At 38.5% G+C, this 20,190-nt stretch overlaps 1 protein-coding gene across 4 annotated transcripts in view; it reads left to right on the top strand.

Moving 5' to 3' along the window:
- The first annotated feature begins 405 nt into the window (after positions 1 to 405).
- The window catches only part of nlgn3a (neuroligin 3a), a 292,218-nt gene continuing 272,433 nt past the window's right edge, over positions 406 to 20,190 (top strand). For all 4 annotated transcript variants that reach the window (XM_043704767.1, XM_043704765.1, XM_043704766.1 and 1 more), the window contains exon 1: positions 406 to 574. The gene's annotated coding sequence lies outside the window, so the exon portion shown is untranslated. The remainder of the gene's footprint in view (positions 575 to 20,190) is intronic.

The following is a 20,190-nucleotide window of genomic DNA, read 5'->3' as shown; positions in this document are numbered from 1 at the left end:
CTATCTCCAGCAATTTGTCGGATATTTATTTCGAGCAGAAGGGTTTAGGGATGAAGTCGACCTAATGGTGCTTGATGCAAGATACCCCATCCGAGCAAACTTTGGGCCAATAATCTTTCACAGGGAGAGCTTCCTTCTCCTGAGCTGACCTTTTCTCTTGCTATCTCTTTGAAAAAAAATCTAAAGCACGCCCTTTGACACCAGTTGGAGAACTGGCAAGATGCTGTACTATTCAGATTTGGTTAAGGCTGGTGGAGTGGCAATAGATGGACGCAGTAAATGCCCACAACTCAGTCTGCCTCACTCCTTCACAAGCTGATCAGTATTCAGGTCACGTCGGCGCTTTGGTGTGCCCGCGCATTGCTCGTGCCCGCGGCCCCCTACGGTTTCCCCAACCACCCCAAACAAGCTTTTGCAGTGAAAGGGGAAGCGGCGGAGGGAGAGGCAGCGGTGGGAACGCTTTGATAGTCGAATCAGTGCAGAGAGAGCGCACCATCAACCTCCGGGACATAGGCATGGAACTAGCGGCGAGTTGCACAGCATCAGACTGCTCCTGATACCCTGCCAGTCCCAGGTAAGAGTCCCCTCGATGGATCGGGAGGAGAGGAGGAGGTAGTAATGCGAGCGGTAAGCGGGGACCCAGCACCCACTAGAGGGGTTTTATCACATTAGTTATTCTCTCTGTTCTGTTATTTAGCTTAGCCTTCCGTCTTGCTTGCCTGCCCCACTGAACCTTTTTCCCGTCTGCAGACGTCTACCGCCTCTTTGAATATTTCTCCATCTTTCCAGCTGTTAACCAACAATATTCCATATTATTCAAACCAAAAAAAAACAAGTGTCTATCTGAAGGAAATCTGCTCCAGGATACGGGCGAGAGAGAAAAAAAAAACCCTCAAGCACTGGTGGTTGATGATCTTTCTATCCTTGTGAAGCTGTGTTTTTGATGGATTTGGTACGAAGTCTGAAATTGGTGTTGAATGCAAATAGATTTGAAATTTCCGGCTGCTTAATTGGGATATTTTTGCAGCTCCGAGTTTCCTGCTTCTTGTATTGTGCTCTGTATATAGATTGTCTTTAATATTGTTTAACAAGATTTTTCTTCCAATTATGCATATATAAAAAACTGATCTTTCTGGACTGATAGAAGGGGAAAAAAACAACCTCCAGGCTAGCTGTTGTCATGGAGATTGAGTCTAGCCAAGTGAGTGTGTGTGCAAGTTGACAAAATGACATTTCACCATATAAAAATAATAAATGCTTTTTGTTTGCTGAAATGTGGAAATCAATAGAGATGATATTGTTGGAATGGAGTAAGCATACAGTCTTTCTGCTTCATGATCGTAGCTGCAAGTTGCACAAGAACATCTCTCCATCACCTTGTTTGTATGCAATTTCCAGTTGAGTTGGGTTTCATTTGGTGGGCTCCTCCAGCTCTTCTGGTTTTATCCTGTCTAGGCATATAATCTGAATGACATACAATCTTGGCAATTTGCTGATTATTGTGCAGCTATCTATCAATTGCCTTCAGTCGTGGTTTGCCTCAACCCCCACTTTCTCCCACCCCCTCCCTCACCGTCATGCATCGATGCAGGATTTTTTTTCCCTCTTCTCTAAAGTGTTTAGAGTGGTATTTGTGAGCTGTTTTTCTTATTCATATTCGGGTCTCGTAGACTGGCTGTAACTGGATTCCCTGCTGCTTTAAACAGATCCCATTCAATAGAAACCACCAAACATCCAGGCACTGCATCTGAGCAGCTAAATAACTAACCCTTTCAGAACTGAAGTGCCTCTCTCCACATATTGGAGAGTGGTGGTTGGGGAGGTGGGGGGGCGGTGGTGAGGAGAAAACATTTTAAAAAAAGATGGTATTGTATTCCTCGGAAATCTTCTCTTAACTGACCAGTGAAAAAAATTGCTTTCCTTCATGTAATACATCAACATGCCCCTCATGCAGGCGGTTATATATTTTCATTCATTGTTAGATTTTGAAAAGGGTCACTTTTTTTCTGAAATGTATCCTTATATCAGCCTTTATCTGACTTCTTCAAGTTTTATTTCAAATGAGGCATTCTACGTACTGGACAATCAGTGACTTTTCCCTGTCTGATTCTAAATTTTGTTGTTTACAGATTACTTGGCCAATGCTCACATTGACAGGAACAACATTTGCTTTCAACTTGAAAGTAATAAGTAGTATGAATTCCTAATAGTTAATTCCCAATTCCAGTCATGTCATGTGTAAAGGCTTTATTTCATGTCATTTCAACTTCAAATCCTGAAGTAATTTTTGGTTCCAATGTGGTGTTCAGTTGTCAGAAGTCTGAATAAACAGCATTATGGAAATTAATGTGTCTCAGTACCAGAGTTTATATGGGTCTTTGTTTGTATATATAAATCAAGATAATTTGTGTATTGTGTAGGTGTGTGTGTGTAGATTTTGTATGTAATTCTGGTGTTTATGTGTTCTATATATGTGCTTTGCAGTTTTAAACAGAATGTGAAAGGCTGGATTGCCTGCCCACATAGCTTTACTAGAAGACAAATGTTTTTGTTTTTGAATGCTATTTTCTTTGTTTTCTGAACATTCTTACCTTAAATATCGTGGTGTGAGAGATTTTCTAGTTCAGCTGTTCAAGATAATAGAGGGATTCAATGAGGTAAACACAGAAACAGTGTTTCCTTTTGATTGGAAATCCAGAAGAGGGCACAGTCTTAAAATTAGAGCTGGACCATTCAAGATTGAAATCATGATGCACTTTTCCACACTAATCATAGAAATATTGAACTCACTCCCCAAAAGATTATGTAGGTTTAAGATACTAGGTTTAATAAATTTTTCAAAACATAAATCAATAAATTTTTGTTAGGTGAGGTTATCATGGGATAGGAGTCAAAACCAGGTAAATGGAATTGAATTACAAATTAGCCATGGTCTATTTGAATGGCAGAATAAGTTCAAGGACTGAATTCCCTACCCATATACATGTGTGTTGATGTTTACACCAAGGATGTTGTGGGCACTGTTCATTTTTGGGGATAGGGCTAGAGATGTCCAAAAATGCAATTTCTGTAGCTAATTGAATAAGCCTTTAGACAACAAATGTCATTTAGTTGTCAGAAGATGCAGTCTTCAGCTACCTTCCTGAAATATTAATACAACCACTGCATAGAATATCCATTGAAAGAGGCAGCTGTGTGAGTGGCAGCCAGTATTATTTGAATTTTAATCTACTGGAGTTTGATCGAAAAGGAGAAGTCTCACATACATCATGTAGGAACCGAGAGACAGGTACGAGTATGTCTGAAACGTAGCTGAAAGTGGTAGGCTCAAAACTGGTGGCTGTCGTCCAAAGATGTGCATGTTAGGTGGATTGGCCATGGGAATTGTGGGGTTACAGGGATGGGGTAAGGGGAAGTGAGATATTCTTCAGAAGGTCAATGTGGAAGGACTAAATGCCCTGCTTCCACATTGTAGAGATTCTGTGATTTTTTTGCATAAAATAGCTGTAGATTTTGTCATTGCTACTATGTTTAACTTTTACAAAATGGTTCATTGTATTTCATTGAGTCAGTATGATCTATGAAGTGCTATGTTCAGTCCCATAATCTATGCAATTCTAGTTGATAGACAAGGACATGGTAAGGATGTTAAATTTGGCCAGTACTTCTGGGCTCGAGAGGAAAGATCAGCCAGCATTCAGCCAGTGACCTTTGCCAGAAAGGGCTTGTATTAGGTATTCAGGTGAGATCAGAATCCATTCATCAATGTAACCTTTGCATCTAAATTATCGACTGAAATTTACCTAGGTTGATACATGCAAAACACATAGGTAATATACTAATTTTGAAATTGTACACAGGTCCATACCTGAATAAGGGGTTATAGTTAAAAGAAGAATTGGGGCAAAGAGTGAGCTATGGAGAGCATCAAGATTTTGCAATTTCTGTTTTGTCTATTTTATTTTCTTAGAGGCTTGATGACGAATCAAGCATTTATTGCCTATTACTAATTGCCCTTGGGTAGGTGGTAATAAACCATTTGCAACAGAGATGTTCATTGGCCTAGTTCAGAGGGCTGTTAAAAGTCGCCGCATTTCTGTAGGTCTGAGGTCACTTGTAGGTTGTAGAGACAGCAGGTTATCCCTGGAGAACATGAATGAACCAGATTTAGCTTTTCTGATATTTCATTAATTTCATGATCCCTATAAAAACAAAATCTGGCTCAAAACTCAAAACTGGTTTATTTCTAAAACTGTCTAATGAGCTATTATATTTAATTTAAGCATGATAACTTCATGTTTCATGTCAGTAGCACTACGATACTTGGTTAGCAGATGTTGACTTGACTCCATGGAGAAACATAACAGAAATACTTCTTTGAAGTTTTCTTTGAGAAGTAGATCATATGTCTATTATTTTGGTTGTGTGCAGTGATTCAGTCTAATTAATTAGCTATAATGACTCATTAGAGTTGTTTATAAAATCAATGGGTTTATTTTGACACATTTGTTACACTCAGGAACATCAATCTCATGTGTTGACAGATGCCAAACACGGTTTTGAATTTTGAGCCAGATTTTGTTAGTATTTGGACAAAATTGAAGCCACTTTTGAACAAAATCCAAATAAATGACTCTTTTTAACCTCTGTCTACAGAATATCCAACCACTAATGCATGTACTACATGCAGTGACAACAGAAAACGTTGGAAATACTCAGTAGGTCACCAGCATCTGTGGAAGGAAAATGAATGTCAGCTCTGTGACCTTCCATCAAAATTTTCTGTTCTTATTTCAGAGTTCCAACATCACAGTATTTTTGTTTCAATATTGCTACACAGGCTGTGTTGAGTTCAAATCTGTATCCCTGCTCTTCAGTACTGGAATTGGGGATAGATTAAGAGATTTGAAACCATATTATTAAGGGTAGGGATGCCACTTGGGTTGTATAGCACAATTCCTGACCTGGATCACGAAGGGTGAAGGGTCCAATTGGTGATCCTACTGGTACAAGACCAAAGGGGGTCCAGGAAACTCAGAAACTGCTGAAAAGACTCAGGACATCAAGCAGTGTTCATGGAAGAGAAACCGTAGTAACACTTTGGTTCATGTCTGTGATTGCCAATCTGCCTTAGACAAAGCTGTTTTTTTTCAACTAAAACAAAGAACTGCAGATGATTTAAATGATAAACAAAAACAGAAATTGCTAGAGAAATGCGGTGGCTCTGGCAGTATCTCTGGAGATAAAACATTTAACATTCATGTCCAGTGACCCTTCTTCAGAACCTGTGTGTTCTCTTTAATTGATCCTGATTTGTCCAAAGTGACTGTTAATTTTCTGAAGAATCATAATGCTTAAAAATTTTCCCACCACACAGTACGTTCACTATTCCATTATATTTCATTACTCTCTAACATTTCTGCTGCTTCAGTATGTCTCTCTAATATATGTCGTTTCTTCCTGTGATTCTGTTTTTACAGTTATCCTGTGCTCTCTGGTATTCATTGTCCCCTATGAGCCTTGTTTAATTGACTTGTTAGCTATTTTTGATATGTTAAAACAATCTGATGTTATTTGCTCTATCAATTCTGCCATTAAACAATATTCTTTTAAATTTTCCATATGTCATATTATTCTGATGTATTTCAGATTCTGAGCTTCACTATTGTGGTTGTTCAAAAGGCATGACCAGCAGAAGGCTTTTGTAAGGAGAAACTTAGAAATAGAGATCATATAATGTGGCTCTTGTAACAACTAGGAACTTCAAAAAGCCAAACACTTTAAATAGCAAACATTTGCAACAATAAATAATGGGTTTACAGTAATGAGAGATAAGTAATGCCTTTTAGAATGTTGAAAATGGCTAATAAAGAAGTTAGAAATAATGGCTCTGCCTATCATAATGATTTGAAATAGATCATAATAATGAGAGGTTTGTAGTAACTGAAAATTAGTAAAACAGTAGTTTATTATAATTACAAAGCCAAAACCTCTAGTTGGTCATTAGACTAGTAGCATTGTCGTTGTAATCTGTTACAAAAAGATACTCTGACCTTGGATAATTTTACAGCCTGATGGTGGCAGAATATGACTGTGACAGTCCATGGAGGCCTCCCTTAATATAGTGTTGCAACGGATTCTTTGCTCAATATCTCAAATCGAAAATCCTCAATCTTGTGTCCACGTTTGTTAATACGACGTTTTCTTTCCTCTCTACAACTATGAAAGAATTTTGTATTCCTCCAACTCTGTTTACTAATTCACCCTATTTTTTCCCCAGCCATTGGTGGCTATCCTTGGGCCATATAGACTCCATGTTTTAGGATTGATTTTCCTAAAGTTTTCCATTATCCTATCTCCCTCTGTCATTTTATAATATTATCTTTGAAAACCACTTCTCCGACCAAGTGTTTGGTCACTCTTCCTTGTATTGTTGTCTTTATCTCAGTGTTGACTTTTATCTGATTATATGACGTTTATTGTGATTAAATGCAAAACTTTGATTCTGGTATATAATATGTGCCACTTGCATTGTCATACTTGATTGTTAAAATTCTCTCTTAACTGGTCTTGTATTCTCATACAATCAGCCATTCAAAACTTGGATGCTTATATTATAAGTTGGTTCATAGTTTTCCAAGTCCTTAAACTAAAAATGGTTATCCCTTGTGATTATTTATTTTAAAAAGTATCTCTATTTCTCTTTCTGGAAATGCTGTCCCCATCATACAGTGCCTCACCACTGTATTCTCCATCTCTTTCACTTTAACCTTTTGTGCATTTAAATCTCCTTTAGACTGAAACGATCAGCCCTGCCAACAATCCTCGACACCCCACACTTTAGAATTTCCTTCCTCTCTCCACTTTGCACCTTTACTCTTAAAATCCTCTTTAAAACACTTCGCTGCAAATAACCTTCTGACAGCTGTGTTTGTGTTTAGCTGTGGCTCAGTTTGTAGCACTTTCAACATTGAATTATAAGATTTTAGGTTCAAATCCTGTTCCAGGGTTTGAGTGTAAAGATTATAGCTGGCACTCTAGGACAGTACCAAGTGAGTGCTATACTGATTTGAGGAGCTGTATTTCAAGTAAAATATACCAAAACACACCAGCTTGCTTGGATGGATGTAGAAGATCCATTATTTTGAAGAACAGGTTAGTTATTCCTGACATCAACAAAAAGAACTGTGCATGCTGGAAATCTGAAAAGAAAACAAATTGCTGGAGAAACTCAGCAGATCTAACAGCATCTGGCAGAGAAGAAAGTTAACGTTTCGAGTTCGGTGACTCTTCATCAGAACTGTTTTGATGAAAAATCACTGGACTCTTCTTAACTCTGTTTTCTTCATATAGATGCTGCCAGACCTGCTGCGTTTTTCCAGCAACTTCTATTTTTCTTTCACTTTTTCCAAACATCTGTCCCCTATTGCCCAATAACATAGAATCATACGTACTAGTATTAAAGAGGCCCTTCAAGTGTATGCTGACACAAAACTACCCTAAATCTGCACTAGTTCCACTTTCCATCACTTGGTCCAGAACTTGAATGTTATGACATTTCAAGTGTTCATGCAAGTAGTTTTTAAAGGTTGTGAGGTTAGCCCCCTCCCCCGCCTTCCAGACAGTGTGTTCCAAATTCCCACCATAATTAATCTTCAATCAACATTGCAAAATCAAATTATCTGGCCATTATATTGATTGTGGGAGTGTGTTGAGTGCATATTGATAACTGCATTTCTTACTTTAGAACAGTGACTACACTTTAGAAGTACTTCATTGACTAAAGCACTTTGAAGTGTCTGGTGGTCATAAGTTATTTAAATATATTTTTGAATATTTGTTTCTTGTTGCAGTCTGCTTTTTTTGTCTTATTAGTCTTTTGAGAAACATCATGGACATTTTCCAATGACTCAGATGTGATGTAAAATTAAGGCATTGTTGTGCTGAACTGTGGCTACGTCCTTGTGATTGATTGATTGCATTCAACATAATTCTGGTGGGCAGAAAATAAATAAGATGATATTTTTACCATTTATTTAGTTTTCAAATATTCATAATTTCAACAGGCTTATTCTGTAGCTCCCATCTGAAGGGAAATCTGAGAATTGTTAGGGAGCAGTGTGGGGCCAATTTAATGGTTTGGTTAAATTGTTTTGCTTGGTCCTACTGGAGTTGTGATGTTGCATCATATTGCTGGTGTAATCCCCATACAATATCGAGACATTTTATATAGAGTATTCTCTATTCAACAGTACTTTTACAAACAGAGTCTCCCTCTCTGTATTTCTATCTAACATGCAATTTATTTTTCTTTGAAAGTATTTGATACTGCTCCATTAGACAACTTATTAAGGTACAGTATTTCTCTCCTACCTATGTCAGCCATGGGGATGCCAGTGAGCTTGTATGTGAAAGTGAAATGCAGATTGATTAAAAATATTCTAAACATGCTTGTGAATTTAACACCTGTTAAAGCTGAAGAGACATAAGTAGCTCTAGAGTTGTGGTAGAGATGAACATTAGACTTTTTCTCCCTATCGTATTTTTTTTCTCAATTTAAGGAATCATTAGTTTGAGCTGTTCACAACTTTTTCTTTTCAAAGGAGCAGTATTGCTCTTTTATATAAAATGAGAAAATATCCTGTGTAAATGCAGTGGTTTTGAAAAGTTAACCGATATGTTATATACCTATACTTAAATTCTCCAGACTTGTACATTGTGATAGTTATACTTTAAGAATATTCCCAGCAAGAAGTGTGTACAGGTATGAATAGAGAGCATCTGAAATACATTCAGGCATGATGACTGTCAGAAGATAGCAAATGTCACTTTTTATAAACTTTATATAATATGTTGCTTGTCAGACTTCTATGCTTATTTGATGTAAAGTTGTGCTTGAAATCTGCATGTGGAACATAATGTCAGTTTAAGATTGTTCACCTGCTGCCCTTCACAGAATATAGCTTCTTTTTCTTGTTCTTCTGAATGAACTGTCTAGAATTAAGAACTTGGTTTACCTAAGATTGTAGTTTGATTGGGATGGTTTTGTAATCCACAGTATCCATCAAAAGTGTCTTAACTGTCTTAATACATTACTACCAGATTTCCTTCGATAGTTACATTAAAGTGTTTGCTTTATTTACTGTTTTGCTCTTGAGGGGAGCTGTCAATTATCTCCACTAAATGTGAGAGCAGAGTTGTAGGTTAACAATGTTAGGCTGGATACTTGGGAGGATTATCTCAGTTGCTGAGTGAATACGTGACTCGACCAGTTGAAAATTTGCTCTTTCATTAATCTCTAGGGCCTAGGCACAAAGCTGAACTTGGCTTCTGCTCAAGATGGTGGATTCTTTTTATTCATAGGATTCAAAGGTTTTCTTGCAATGGAAAGTGAGGATATGCCAACATTTTTCTCTAATTCCCAGGAACAAATCAGCATTTTAAGAGATTGCATATTTCAAAATATTTTCCTCTTATTTTGTTAGTGTGATATATAACTAGAGGAATGAATTCTTTTTACTTGAAGGCAGAGTTTGAGATCAAAGGTTTCTCTATTTATGTGCTCTTTGAGTGGTAGCTATTATTTGTGAAGAGATATTCTCACTTATATTTAATATGCATCAGCCTGGATAAGACTGCAGCATGTCTTTATCAGTCACAAGCTACTATTTACAGTTTTAATATTTATAACGTATGGTTCATTTGTAACTGCAAACCACAGTACTTTGCCCACCTAGTCACTTCTTATATGCTCCTTAGTGTTGACTAAATGGTAAGTGTTGACAGTTCTGATGCTGAACTAGATGTAGTTGCTAATCAACATAGTGTTGCATTTTTCAGTAGAAGTCGTTTGGTTTTGATTAGAACAGACATTTGGTAGTAGTTTGCAGTCTCTATTCCTGGGATAGCTACTACCTTAATTGTGATGTTAATTCAGCAGAGAATGCAAATTGAACCTGGTGTTTTTGTTCATTTTTTTAAAGTTAATAGGTAGTTAATAATCATAAATTATGGGGTAAATTTACACACCAGTTTTAACTTTGCAGTAAGACTGAAGCTGGACTGTAAATGTAGCATCATTGAAGTGACCAGACTCTTATTGAACTTGGAACAGGAAAATTAATCCAACCCTGAAAGTTGGAGATTTCAAAAATGAATCACTTATCACAATGTAACGAAGATCTTTTACAACAAAGGATTCCCCAAACTAATCTTCACTGTTTAAATGTGTTCATAACATTACAATTATTGTATTCGAGCACTAAGAACACAAGTTTGGAAAAGACAGTGAAAATTGACCCTCCAAATGTGCAGGAAATTCAAACCGTTATTTGTTTTCTGTTCATGTGATAACTCATAAGTGCATCAGAAACAAAATATTCATTATCTGTGTCTGATAATAAGAGAAAAATACTGCAGATGCTGATAATCTGAAATGATAATAAAATGCTATAAATACTAAGTAGGTCTGACAGTATTTGTAAAATGAGTAAAAACAGAGGTCTGTTTCAGGTCTGTGACTTCTAGTCAGAACAGGAACCCCTGGTTCCTTTAAAGAAAACTATTTTGTTCTGTTTTGTCCACCCTCCCTCCAGGTCGTATAACCTGAGTGTCACCATGCCCCAGGCAAAAGGAGATGTTGAGAAAGGAAGTTCTTCATGATAACCTCATCAGCCTGTGCAAGAATTGAACCCATGCCATTAATATCAATTTGCGTCACAAACCAGCTAACTGACCCTGTCTTCCCGAGAACTCTTCTAATCAGGACTTTCCCCTTCCACTGTAATGAAATGGCTCATATTGAAGTTACAAATTAGATATAGTAATAAAATAAAACACACCTCCTTATCCATTGATCTGTTTATTTGAAACCTTCAGACTTTTGACCACAACATCTTTTTCCAATGCCTCTGTCGCACATCTGAGTGGAACTGTGTTTGACTGGTTGCATTTTAGATTAGATTAGATTAGATTCCCTACAGTGTGGAAACAGGCCCTTCGGCCCAACAAGTCCACACCGACCCTCCGAAGAGTAACCCACCCAGACCCATTTCCCTCTGACTAATGCACCTAACACTATGGACAATTTAGAATGGCCAATTCACCTAACTTGCACACCTTTGGACTATGGGAGGAAACCAGAGCACCTGGAGGAAACCCATGCATACACGGGGAGAATGCGCAAACTCCACACAGACAGTTGCCCGAGGTCGGAATCAAATCTGGGTCCCTGTTGCTGTGAGGCAGCAGTGCTAACCACTGAGCCACCGTGCCACCCACAAACCATACCGACGCTCTAAAGAGAACGCACCTCCACCTCCCTTAACTTATCCCCGTATTTCCCATTTGGAAGAATTTGTGAACCAGGAATAGGATATAGATAGGATTAGGGAGTTTGAGGAAAACTTGAGTTGAGGGGAAAGTTAAGTTTTTTCACCAGAGATTAATGAGAATACACTGCCTGGGAGGGTAGTTTGAGGCGGGTAACCTCGCATCTTTTAAAAAATCATACCATTCAAGATTATGGGCCAAATACTAAAAAGTGGGGCTGGTGTCGATTTAAAATAATTTCTTGTGGTGCACCAAAGAGCCTCTGTACTGAATGAATAAATGATTCAAGGCTAGTAATAAACTTCAAGGACACATAGACTGGTTTTGTATAGCAAATGTAACTTAATGCAGAAAAGTAGAAAGTGATGCATTTTGATTAGAAGGATGAGGAGAGGCATAACATAATCTAAAGATCACAATGCAAATGGATTACAGAAACAGAGAAACCTGGGGGTATATATGCTCAAATCATTGAAAGTTTGAGAAAGTGGCGAGAAGATATACCAGGTCCTGGGCTATCTTAATTGAGGTATAGAGTATAAAAATAATGGAATCATGACAAATCTTTGTTTCAGTTTCAACATGAGAAATTCTGGGTACCAAACATAAGCAAAGATATCAAGTCTTTACAAAGGGTACAGGAAAAAAAAGGTTTCAAAGAAGGAAGACTTCGGTTACATGAACAAATTGGAGCTGTAGTTGTTCTCAAAGAACACAAGATTGAGATGAGATTTATTAGTGGTTTTCAAAACCATGTGAGATCAAGACAGAAACTGTTCCAATTGGCAGAAGGTTTGAGAATATGGAGACACAGGAGAGATGATGGTGCTATTATCCCTACAGAGACCAATAATTTAAAAAGAACCTTACCATTAATAACTGAAAGAATGACATGACAAGATTTAAAGTTTTAAAGGAGCAACTGACTAAGCAAAATATTATTTCTAAAGTATAACATTATTCATGAACAAATAGCATTGACTAATGCCAATTTTCTTTTTCTTGGCAGCTTGTAGAAAATGTTCCCCTTTTATGCTTATCATATATCACTCTCTCCATGGAATCAACAATTACTTCCATCTTTCAACCACATCACATTATCTTACTTTGCCACATAGTAACTTCAGCTTCAAATATTCAGGTACATCCTTTAGCTGTTGGAGCAATCTCTCAATTTACCAGCAACAAGGCCCAATCCTTCCTCCCTTCTGGCTATGCCAGGCCAAATCTGTAATGCTTAGATGAATGAGATACATTTCTTTAATTAGCAATTACCTTATCTTCACATCAGGCTGTGGTAGTTTGCAAAACCAATCATTGATTTATAGGGAAGCAGGTAACCTGATCTCAAAAATGGCTTCCTTGGCACACTTTTCCTCATAGCAACATGAAGCACATTCATACCATATCTAACTAGAAATGTTGATTGGGTATCATTTTTTTGAATCTCTCTTCTATTTTATCAGCAAATTCATAGTTTACAGCACTGTTTACAATTGTTTATAATCCAATTCTTTCCAAGTATTCCTGGTACCTTAGTAGACTTATAGCCTATGTAGCATGAATTCAGAAAGTGATGTAAACATCACAAATTCTAGAATGGATAACATAGCTGTCTCCATTTTATTTTTAAAGACACAGTTGTAACTCTTGGGGAACAGAACCAAAAGTAACTTAAGGCAACCTTTTTTAAACACAACAAATGTTTACGATTTAGATTGCACTCCCTTAAATGGGTGTTAGAAGGAGATTTAAATAGGGCTTTCAGAAATAAATTGGATTATCATCTCAAGGGAAACAAAATACAGAGCCATAGTGAAAGAGTTGGAAGGGGTGGGATAAGTTAAATTGTTCTTAGAGAATTGGTCTGAACGTTACAGGCCAAATGTGAGAATCATTGAATGGTTACATGACACTAAGCTCCACCTCACTCCAACCTCTCTTGACACCTCTACTGTTTTGTGTCTCTCAGTCAATCTTTCTTTAAAGGACAAACCTTCAGTTTGTGGATGATCACTTTGTGATGGTTTGTACTGCGCAGGACATGCAAACGATGCTCGAAAGCTTCCAAGACCTGGTATACAATGCTTCGCCTGTCCTTAAACATAATCAAGACAAAGGTCTTCCACCACTTTTCCTCAGGCCAGTTGAGTATCCTCACACCATCTATGTAGATGGCGTAGTGTGCAGACCTTCCGATATTTCAGCAGCTACTTCCCCTGAGAGACTACTATTAATGAAGAAGTCCAGCACCAAGTCAAATGTATCAGCACTACCTTCAAACTGCGACAATATGTCTTTGACTTTATGATGTCTCTGTTATCAATAAACATCCCAGTCTGTAAGGCTGTTACATTAACCAGCCTCCTCTACTGCAACAAAACATAGATCATCTATTGATGTCACACTAAGATCCTTGAAAACCTCTAACAGTGGTGTCTACATCAAATCTGCCCTGAAGAAACCCCTCCAATGGATCACCCATTGAATCCAGATGTCTTAAAACCCCATCCCCTGACAGATTCTTTTCTCTCAGCTCTCCATTGATTAATCCACAAAGGGTGGTCAAAGGAAAAGGTATAAAAATATGCTTGTGGTTGCTGTAAAGCACTGAGGACTTGTCACCACTTAAGGAGAGAAGAAAACTGTTGATCACGCAGGATAGCACCACCTGGTCCTGAAGTCACAAGCTGTTTCAAGGCTCAGTGACTTTTTTGTGAGGTGGAATGTCAATGAAAAAGGAAGGGGAAGGAAACCAACTGGGCTATGTGTACCATTTGCTCATGAAATACTGAAACCCTCACTTCAGAAAAACTTGTAAATCCAAGGTTGGACTCCTCAGGGATCTGAGGACTCCTCAAACATGACAAGTATCAACCTCATTGAAGAACTCCTATCACTGCCACTGCCAATGGTGAAGTCACATGATCATGATATCATCACATCATGTGACATTATAAAGGCCTGTTATTCCATCTTGCCTCAATCACTTGAAACATGACATTTTATTAGAAGTTCACTCCTCTGCTGTCAACCAACCGTTTAATACTAGCCTTGAAACTTATGTGTCTAAAGAATGTAATGTTTTGTATAATAGTTTGAATAAACGTTCATTGGATTAATCAATACCATGATGTCAATGCCCAGGTTATTATGTCACGAGAGGTAACATATTATTGTGGCATCAGGTAAAACACCCTATTGAAGATAAACTTTCAGCACTCCACCCTCTGAACTATAAGACTACATGCTGACATCCAGTAGTGGATAAGTCGAAATCTCTTCCATTTAATTATTGGGAAGCTGAAACCATTGTCTTTTGTCTCCATGTTAAATTCTGTTCCTCGAATACAGACTTTATACCTCACAATGACAACTGTCTATGGTTGAACCAGATTGTTTACAATCTTGATGCCATAATTGAACCTGAGATAAACTTCCATCCAGACATCTACATCATCCTTAAGATTGCCTGTTTCATATTTGTCACAGCAGCAAACTCTGTCCCTGCATTAGTTCATTTCATCTGCTGGAATTATCATTAATCCTATTATCTCTACAGTTGCAAACTGGCCAGCATCTCCCAATTCACCTTGCGAAAAAACTTAAGGTTAGCTAAGACTATGTTTTAATTCAGTCCAGGTCCTATTGACCTTGTGCTCATTGTTTAACTGGCAGATAATGCAGGCAATGTCTTGATTTTAAAATACTTGCCCTCATTTCCAAATTCCTCTAGTCTCTGTGATTACCTGTAGGCCGCCAACACGCTGAGAGATTTGTATCCATCTAATTTTGGTCCCTTGATGATCTCTGACTTCAATCAATTCACCATTTTGATCGCCATGCTTTCAACTTCCTGGGTTCTTACCTCTGGAATTCCCTCATTAAATCTCTCTACTTCTCTTTCCTAATATAAGAGCGTCCTTTTATCTACTTGGTGTGGCCATTTGTCCTAACATTAGTGTCATAGGCTTTTATAGTCACTTTCTCTGTTCTGTCAGGCTTACTCTGGATATCAATAAGCCAAAGCAGGTCTAACAATGGAATATACCCAATGTTCTTTAGTAAAGCAAAATACACTCAATAAAACAGCAAAATTCTTACCCACATGATGCTTACATCAAATATCAGATCACGAACAATCGAGTGCTGATTAGATAACCCCTCCAGAGCTAGCTAACTATGTTCTGAGGCAACCTTTTTATTGTTTTGCAGGCTGTACATTCAAACTTTTAAATTGTCTAGCCTCCAACAACTGATTGGCAAACATCACAAGCATGTCATCTACCATGGCTAGTTTGATGAATTGCTTACCAACACTTGCTTGTGTCTCCCTGAAAGAGGTTTGTGTCTTTGGACTTAATGAGCCTTGACCTCAGCTTTTAGCCTGCTCAGTAGTTTTTTTTATATATCATTCAATCAACCAAATATTAACTAATACATAGTTCACGTTATCACATCTGATTCACTGTGTCTGTTTTAAACAGAACCTCAGCTTTTTCAGAATTACTGTGATAGCTCAGTTCATTACTGTTGAGTGACTGCATTCAGTCTGAACAAACGCAAATACATAAATACACACTCTCAGCAAAACACAGTCATTAAAACTAGTGTCTTTTCTCATCTATAAATCATCACTAGACTTCATATGTTATTTCTCCTTAATTTCACTTAATTTTGGCTAAAGGAGTAAATTTTAGATTGCTATCTACAGAGTCAGATTTTGTATCAAAATATTCCTGTGAAGAGACCAGAAGATATTTGTTGTGGTAAAGATGCCTTATAAATGCCTTGTTTTCAACTGTTGTGCAAACAGTATGTTTGTAATTGATTTTGATATGTACGTAAACCAAATCAGGCCAAGATGTGAATACTACTTCAATGTATAAGAAGATCTCAGTTCATCACTGAGATTGCACAAAGAAAGCTTGATCTTATCTAGCTACTTTCATGATAAATCTTTTATTCCCTTCTTCTGTTTAACTTTTATGGTCACTTGTATGTTACACCCCAGTTTTGCTGCTGAGTTTTATGATTCAAAAATTATTTCTGGCAGACACAAGGTATAGGAGTGATCTGTAAACTTTTTCATTGAATTCAATACAATCTTTTTCCCTGAATACAGTTCATTTAATACAGAATTCAAATGTATTTAACATTTACTTAACCAAGAGCAAAAAAAGCATGCCCTGCTGTTTGGGAGTTAAATTTGTTACACTTCACAATTTTAATAGTTTTAGAATTTTAGAATAATTTAATATCAATTCTCAAAGCTAACCTTAAAAGCTATCTATGAATAGATGTGTCATCATAAGATGCCTGATGAACAGTGAATTTGCAGAAAGATAAATTTATACCTTTTTTAAAACAGGAACCCACTCTTTCACTTTGAGGAATAAGCAGGAAAGCTCAAGATTCATAGCAATCTTGATGACAAATGTGCAGGTTCCATGGTTTTCACTCTCTCCCCAGGTTGCTAGCAGTGGAATACTGTCCCTTATGCTACTGTGGCCATCATTACACAATCCTAGAATTAAAAAAAATTGCATCTGTATCAGCTTTGGGATGTATCCTGACTGATGGGGGACGTGTGGCAGGAAAATGTGCATGTTCGAATCACGCAGGCTGATTATCTTCGAACAGTTGAACGTTGAGTTGTCACAACGTCTACTATTTTGGATTGTACCAATCCTGTTAACACCCACTGTTATTCACCTCCAGCTGAACTTGTGGCACTGCTTCATGAACCCTCGCTATGGTTCTATAATTACCGAAAATCCAACTTGTAAATCAGGTGCTTCTGACTTTTGCTTAGAGTTAGTAGAAGTACTGTGTTCTGTGTTAAAGGAAGAGCTTTGCATTTCCATAGAAGCAACACTGGAGTTGGTTGCCTTCAGTAATGGGGTTGTATTGTAGATAAGACAAAGCCATACATCACAGGTGGCGATGATGTTCCTGGCCCTACTCCCACACACTTGTCCCCAATGCAGGCAGAATGGCCCAGAGCTTGACCTGAACCCAGTAGTGCACCTAGAGCCTAGGGTGCAGGTTATTGGGCTGTGATGTAACCCCTATCCTGGCCCCTGGTTATAATTCCTCTTGGGCTGCAGCATGAGTTGGAAATGAAATACTAGCAGCAGAGGAGGAGGAAGCCTATCAACAGAAGACCCTGCCCAACATGTGACTGATAGGAACACTTTTCTGACTTGCATCCTGAACAGACACAGTGTGCAATGGGCTTTTGCACCATTAATAAACTGCTGTCTCCTCTGACCTGAACCGTAGCCTCTCAGCGGGGTGTGAACAGCTCCTCTCTTTGCTGTTTATGTCTGTCATCATAAATGTTTACAGCAGCAGATCCTTCCAAATGGGAAAAGGTGACATTAACAACATGTTTTAGTTTGCTGACCTTTGTTACAGAGAAATGACACATTGCCTGTATTAAATGCGAGGGCATAGTATCTTTGTATCTTCACTGATGGGAGAGAACAAGTGGATTTACGATGCTGAAGGGATTCTAAGTGATGTGTAGTGAAATTTACAATACACACAATTCTCTGAACCCCACGTCATAATGTGGTGACGTTCTGTAACTGCAAGAGCCCTGATTTGTCCGTTGGGCAGCTATGGCTAGCAGATTGTCTTGGTGAATATCTGCTGGCCTGACAGCAACTGTTACACCTTTGTTCTGTGGCAGTCAGCCATATCTGCCATTTTTGGTGCAACATGAGGATCTGGACTCTGGCTGAGTAACCAGGGATACCCACTGTACCCCTGGCTAATGGCTCACATCCATACCTGGCTTTGTAAGGACCGAACAGCTGCAATGAGAGCCACGCAGCAACCAGGATGTGTGCCGCAGCAATGGTTCAGATGCCTGGGTGCTTCAGTATTCACCTGAGCATGTTTCCAAACTCCTGGAAGTCACTAGACATTTGTAGGCCAGAGTGAGGAGGAAACCCTTGGCTCTTGATGTCTAAATGGATGAATAGCTTTTGGTTCTTTTGAGATGTAATCTCCACATCACAGTGCTCCACAGTTCCCACCTTTAAATTCATCTGCCCTGCACCATCACAAGCTACTCCTGAGCAAAATCCTAAAATAAAAACCACCAAAAATAAACCTGCTCCATTTCAGTTTTATTCAATTACACTTGCTATAATCCTCACAAGATTAACTATTTATGCTTGTACTTTAGCAAATTTTTGCCTTATGGAGAGCTTTGCCTGCCGGAGTATTCCTGAGCAGTGCCAACATAGTCACAGTGGCATAACAGGTGGCAGGCTGCAGATGTTCAGTGGAGGTATGCGTACAGAATGACCTTGAGCAGATCTGAGTGCTGTGGTTATAGTTTCAGACTGGACTGTATTGACATGGGCAGCAGCAGACTAACAGAGTCTAACAGAGAAACAACAGTAAGGTTCTATAATCCGCATGGATATTAATACTTTCACATTTTAAAACTTTAATGATCAAATACAATATCAATATAAATTAAACCTGAGTTCACAGGAAATTAGTTAATATGAGTTGCATGTTACACATGAGCAGAAATAACAAAAATATACAGAGCAGTCCACTGGAGTAAATGGCTCTAAATTCAGGCAATTTTAAAAAAAAATTTAGTCGTGGGACATGGGCATCACTGACTGGCCAGCATTTATTGCTACACCTAGTTGCCCTTGAGAAGGTGATGATGAGCTGCCTTCTTGAACTGCTGTGGTTTACATGCTGTGGGTTGACCCACCATGCCCTTACCGAGGGAATTCCAAGATTTTGACCCGACGACAGTGAAGGTACAGTGATATATTCCCAAGTCAGGGTGGTAAGTGTATTGGAAGGGAATTTACAGGTGGTGGTGTGCCCATGCACCTGCTGCCCTTGTCAGTCTAGGTGGAAGTGGTCGTGGGTTTGGAAGGTGCTTTCTGAGGATCTTTGGTGAATTTCTGCAGTGCATCTTGTAGATAGTTCATAGTGCTGCAATTGAGCATCAGTGGTGGGGGGAGTGGATGCTTGTGAATGTGGTGCCAATCAAGTGGGCTGCTTTGTCCTGGATGGTGTCAAGCTTATTGAGTGTTGTTGGAGCTGCCCCATTTGGGAAAGTGGGAAGTATTCTATCACACTCCTGACATGTGTCTTGTAGACAGGCTTTGTGGAGTCAGTAGCTGAGTTACTCACTGCAGTACCCTTAGCCTCTGACCTGCTCTTGTAGCTAATGTGTTTATGAGGCGAGTTCGGTTGAGCTTCTGGTCAATGGTAACTCCCAAAAGTGTTGTTAGTGGGGGATTCAGTGATGGTAACACCATTGAATATTAAAGGACGGTGATTAGATTGTCTCTTATTGGAGATGGTCATTCTCTTGTATTTGTCTGGCATGAATGTTACTTACCACTTGTCAGCCCAAGCCTGAATATTGTCTTGTTGCATTTCAACATAGACTGCTTCAGTATCTGAGGTGTCGGGAAAATGCTGAATGTTGCATAATCAAACCTGGTCCATTTGCAAATTGTGCCACTGAGATCATTTTATTGCCCTGCCTTTTCTTTGGCTTCACTAGGCTTCCATTTGACTAGCAACCTAATGTCACATCCCATTTCTAGTAAACTGACAGCTTAGTTCCTCTTTTCATTGTTTAAAAAAACAAATCTTGAAAAAGTAACAAAGAGGATTGATGAGGGCAGAGCAGTAGATGTGATCTATATGGACTTCAGTAAGATATTCAACAAGGTTCCCCATGGGAGACTGCTTAGCAAGGTTAGATCTCATGGAATACAGGGAGAACTAGCCATTTGGATACAGAACTGGCTCAAAGGTAGAAGACAGAGGGTGGTGATGGAGGGTTGTTTTTCAGACTGGAGG

Source organism: Chiloscyllium plagiosum, chromosome 15 (assembly GCF_004010195.1).
Source record: "Chiloscyllium plagiosum isolate BGI_BamShark_2017 chromosome 15, ASM401019v2, whole genome shotgun sequence".
NCBI lineage: Eukaryota > Metazoa > Chordata > Chondrichthyes > Orectolobiformes > Hemiscylliidae > Chiloscyllium > Chiloscyllium plagiosum.
This window is presented reverse-complemented; position numbering and strand designations above follow the sequence as displayed.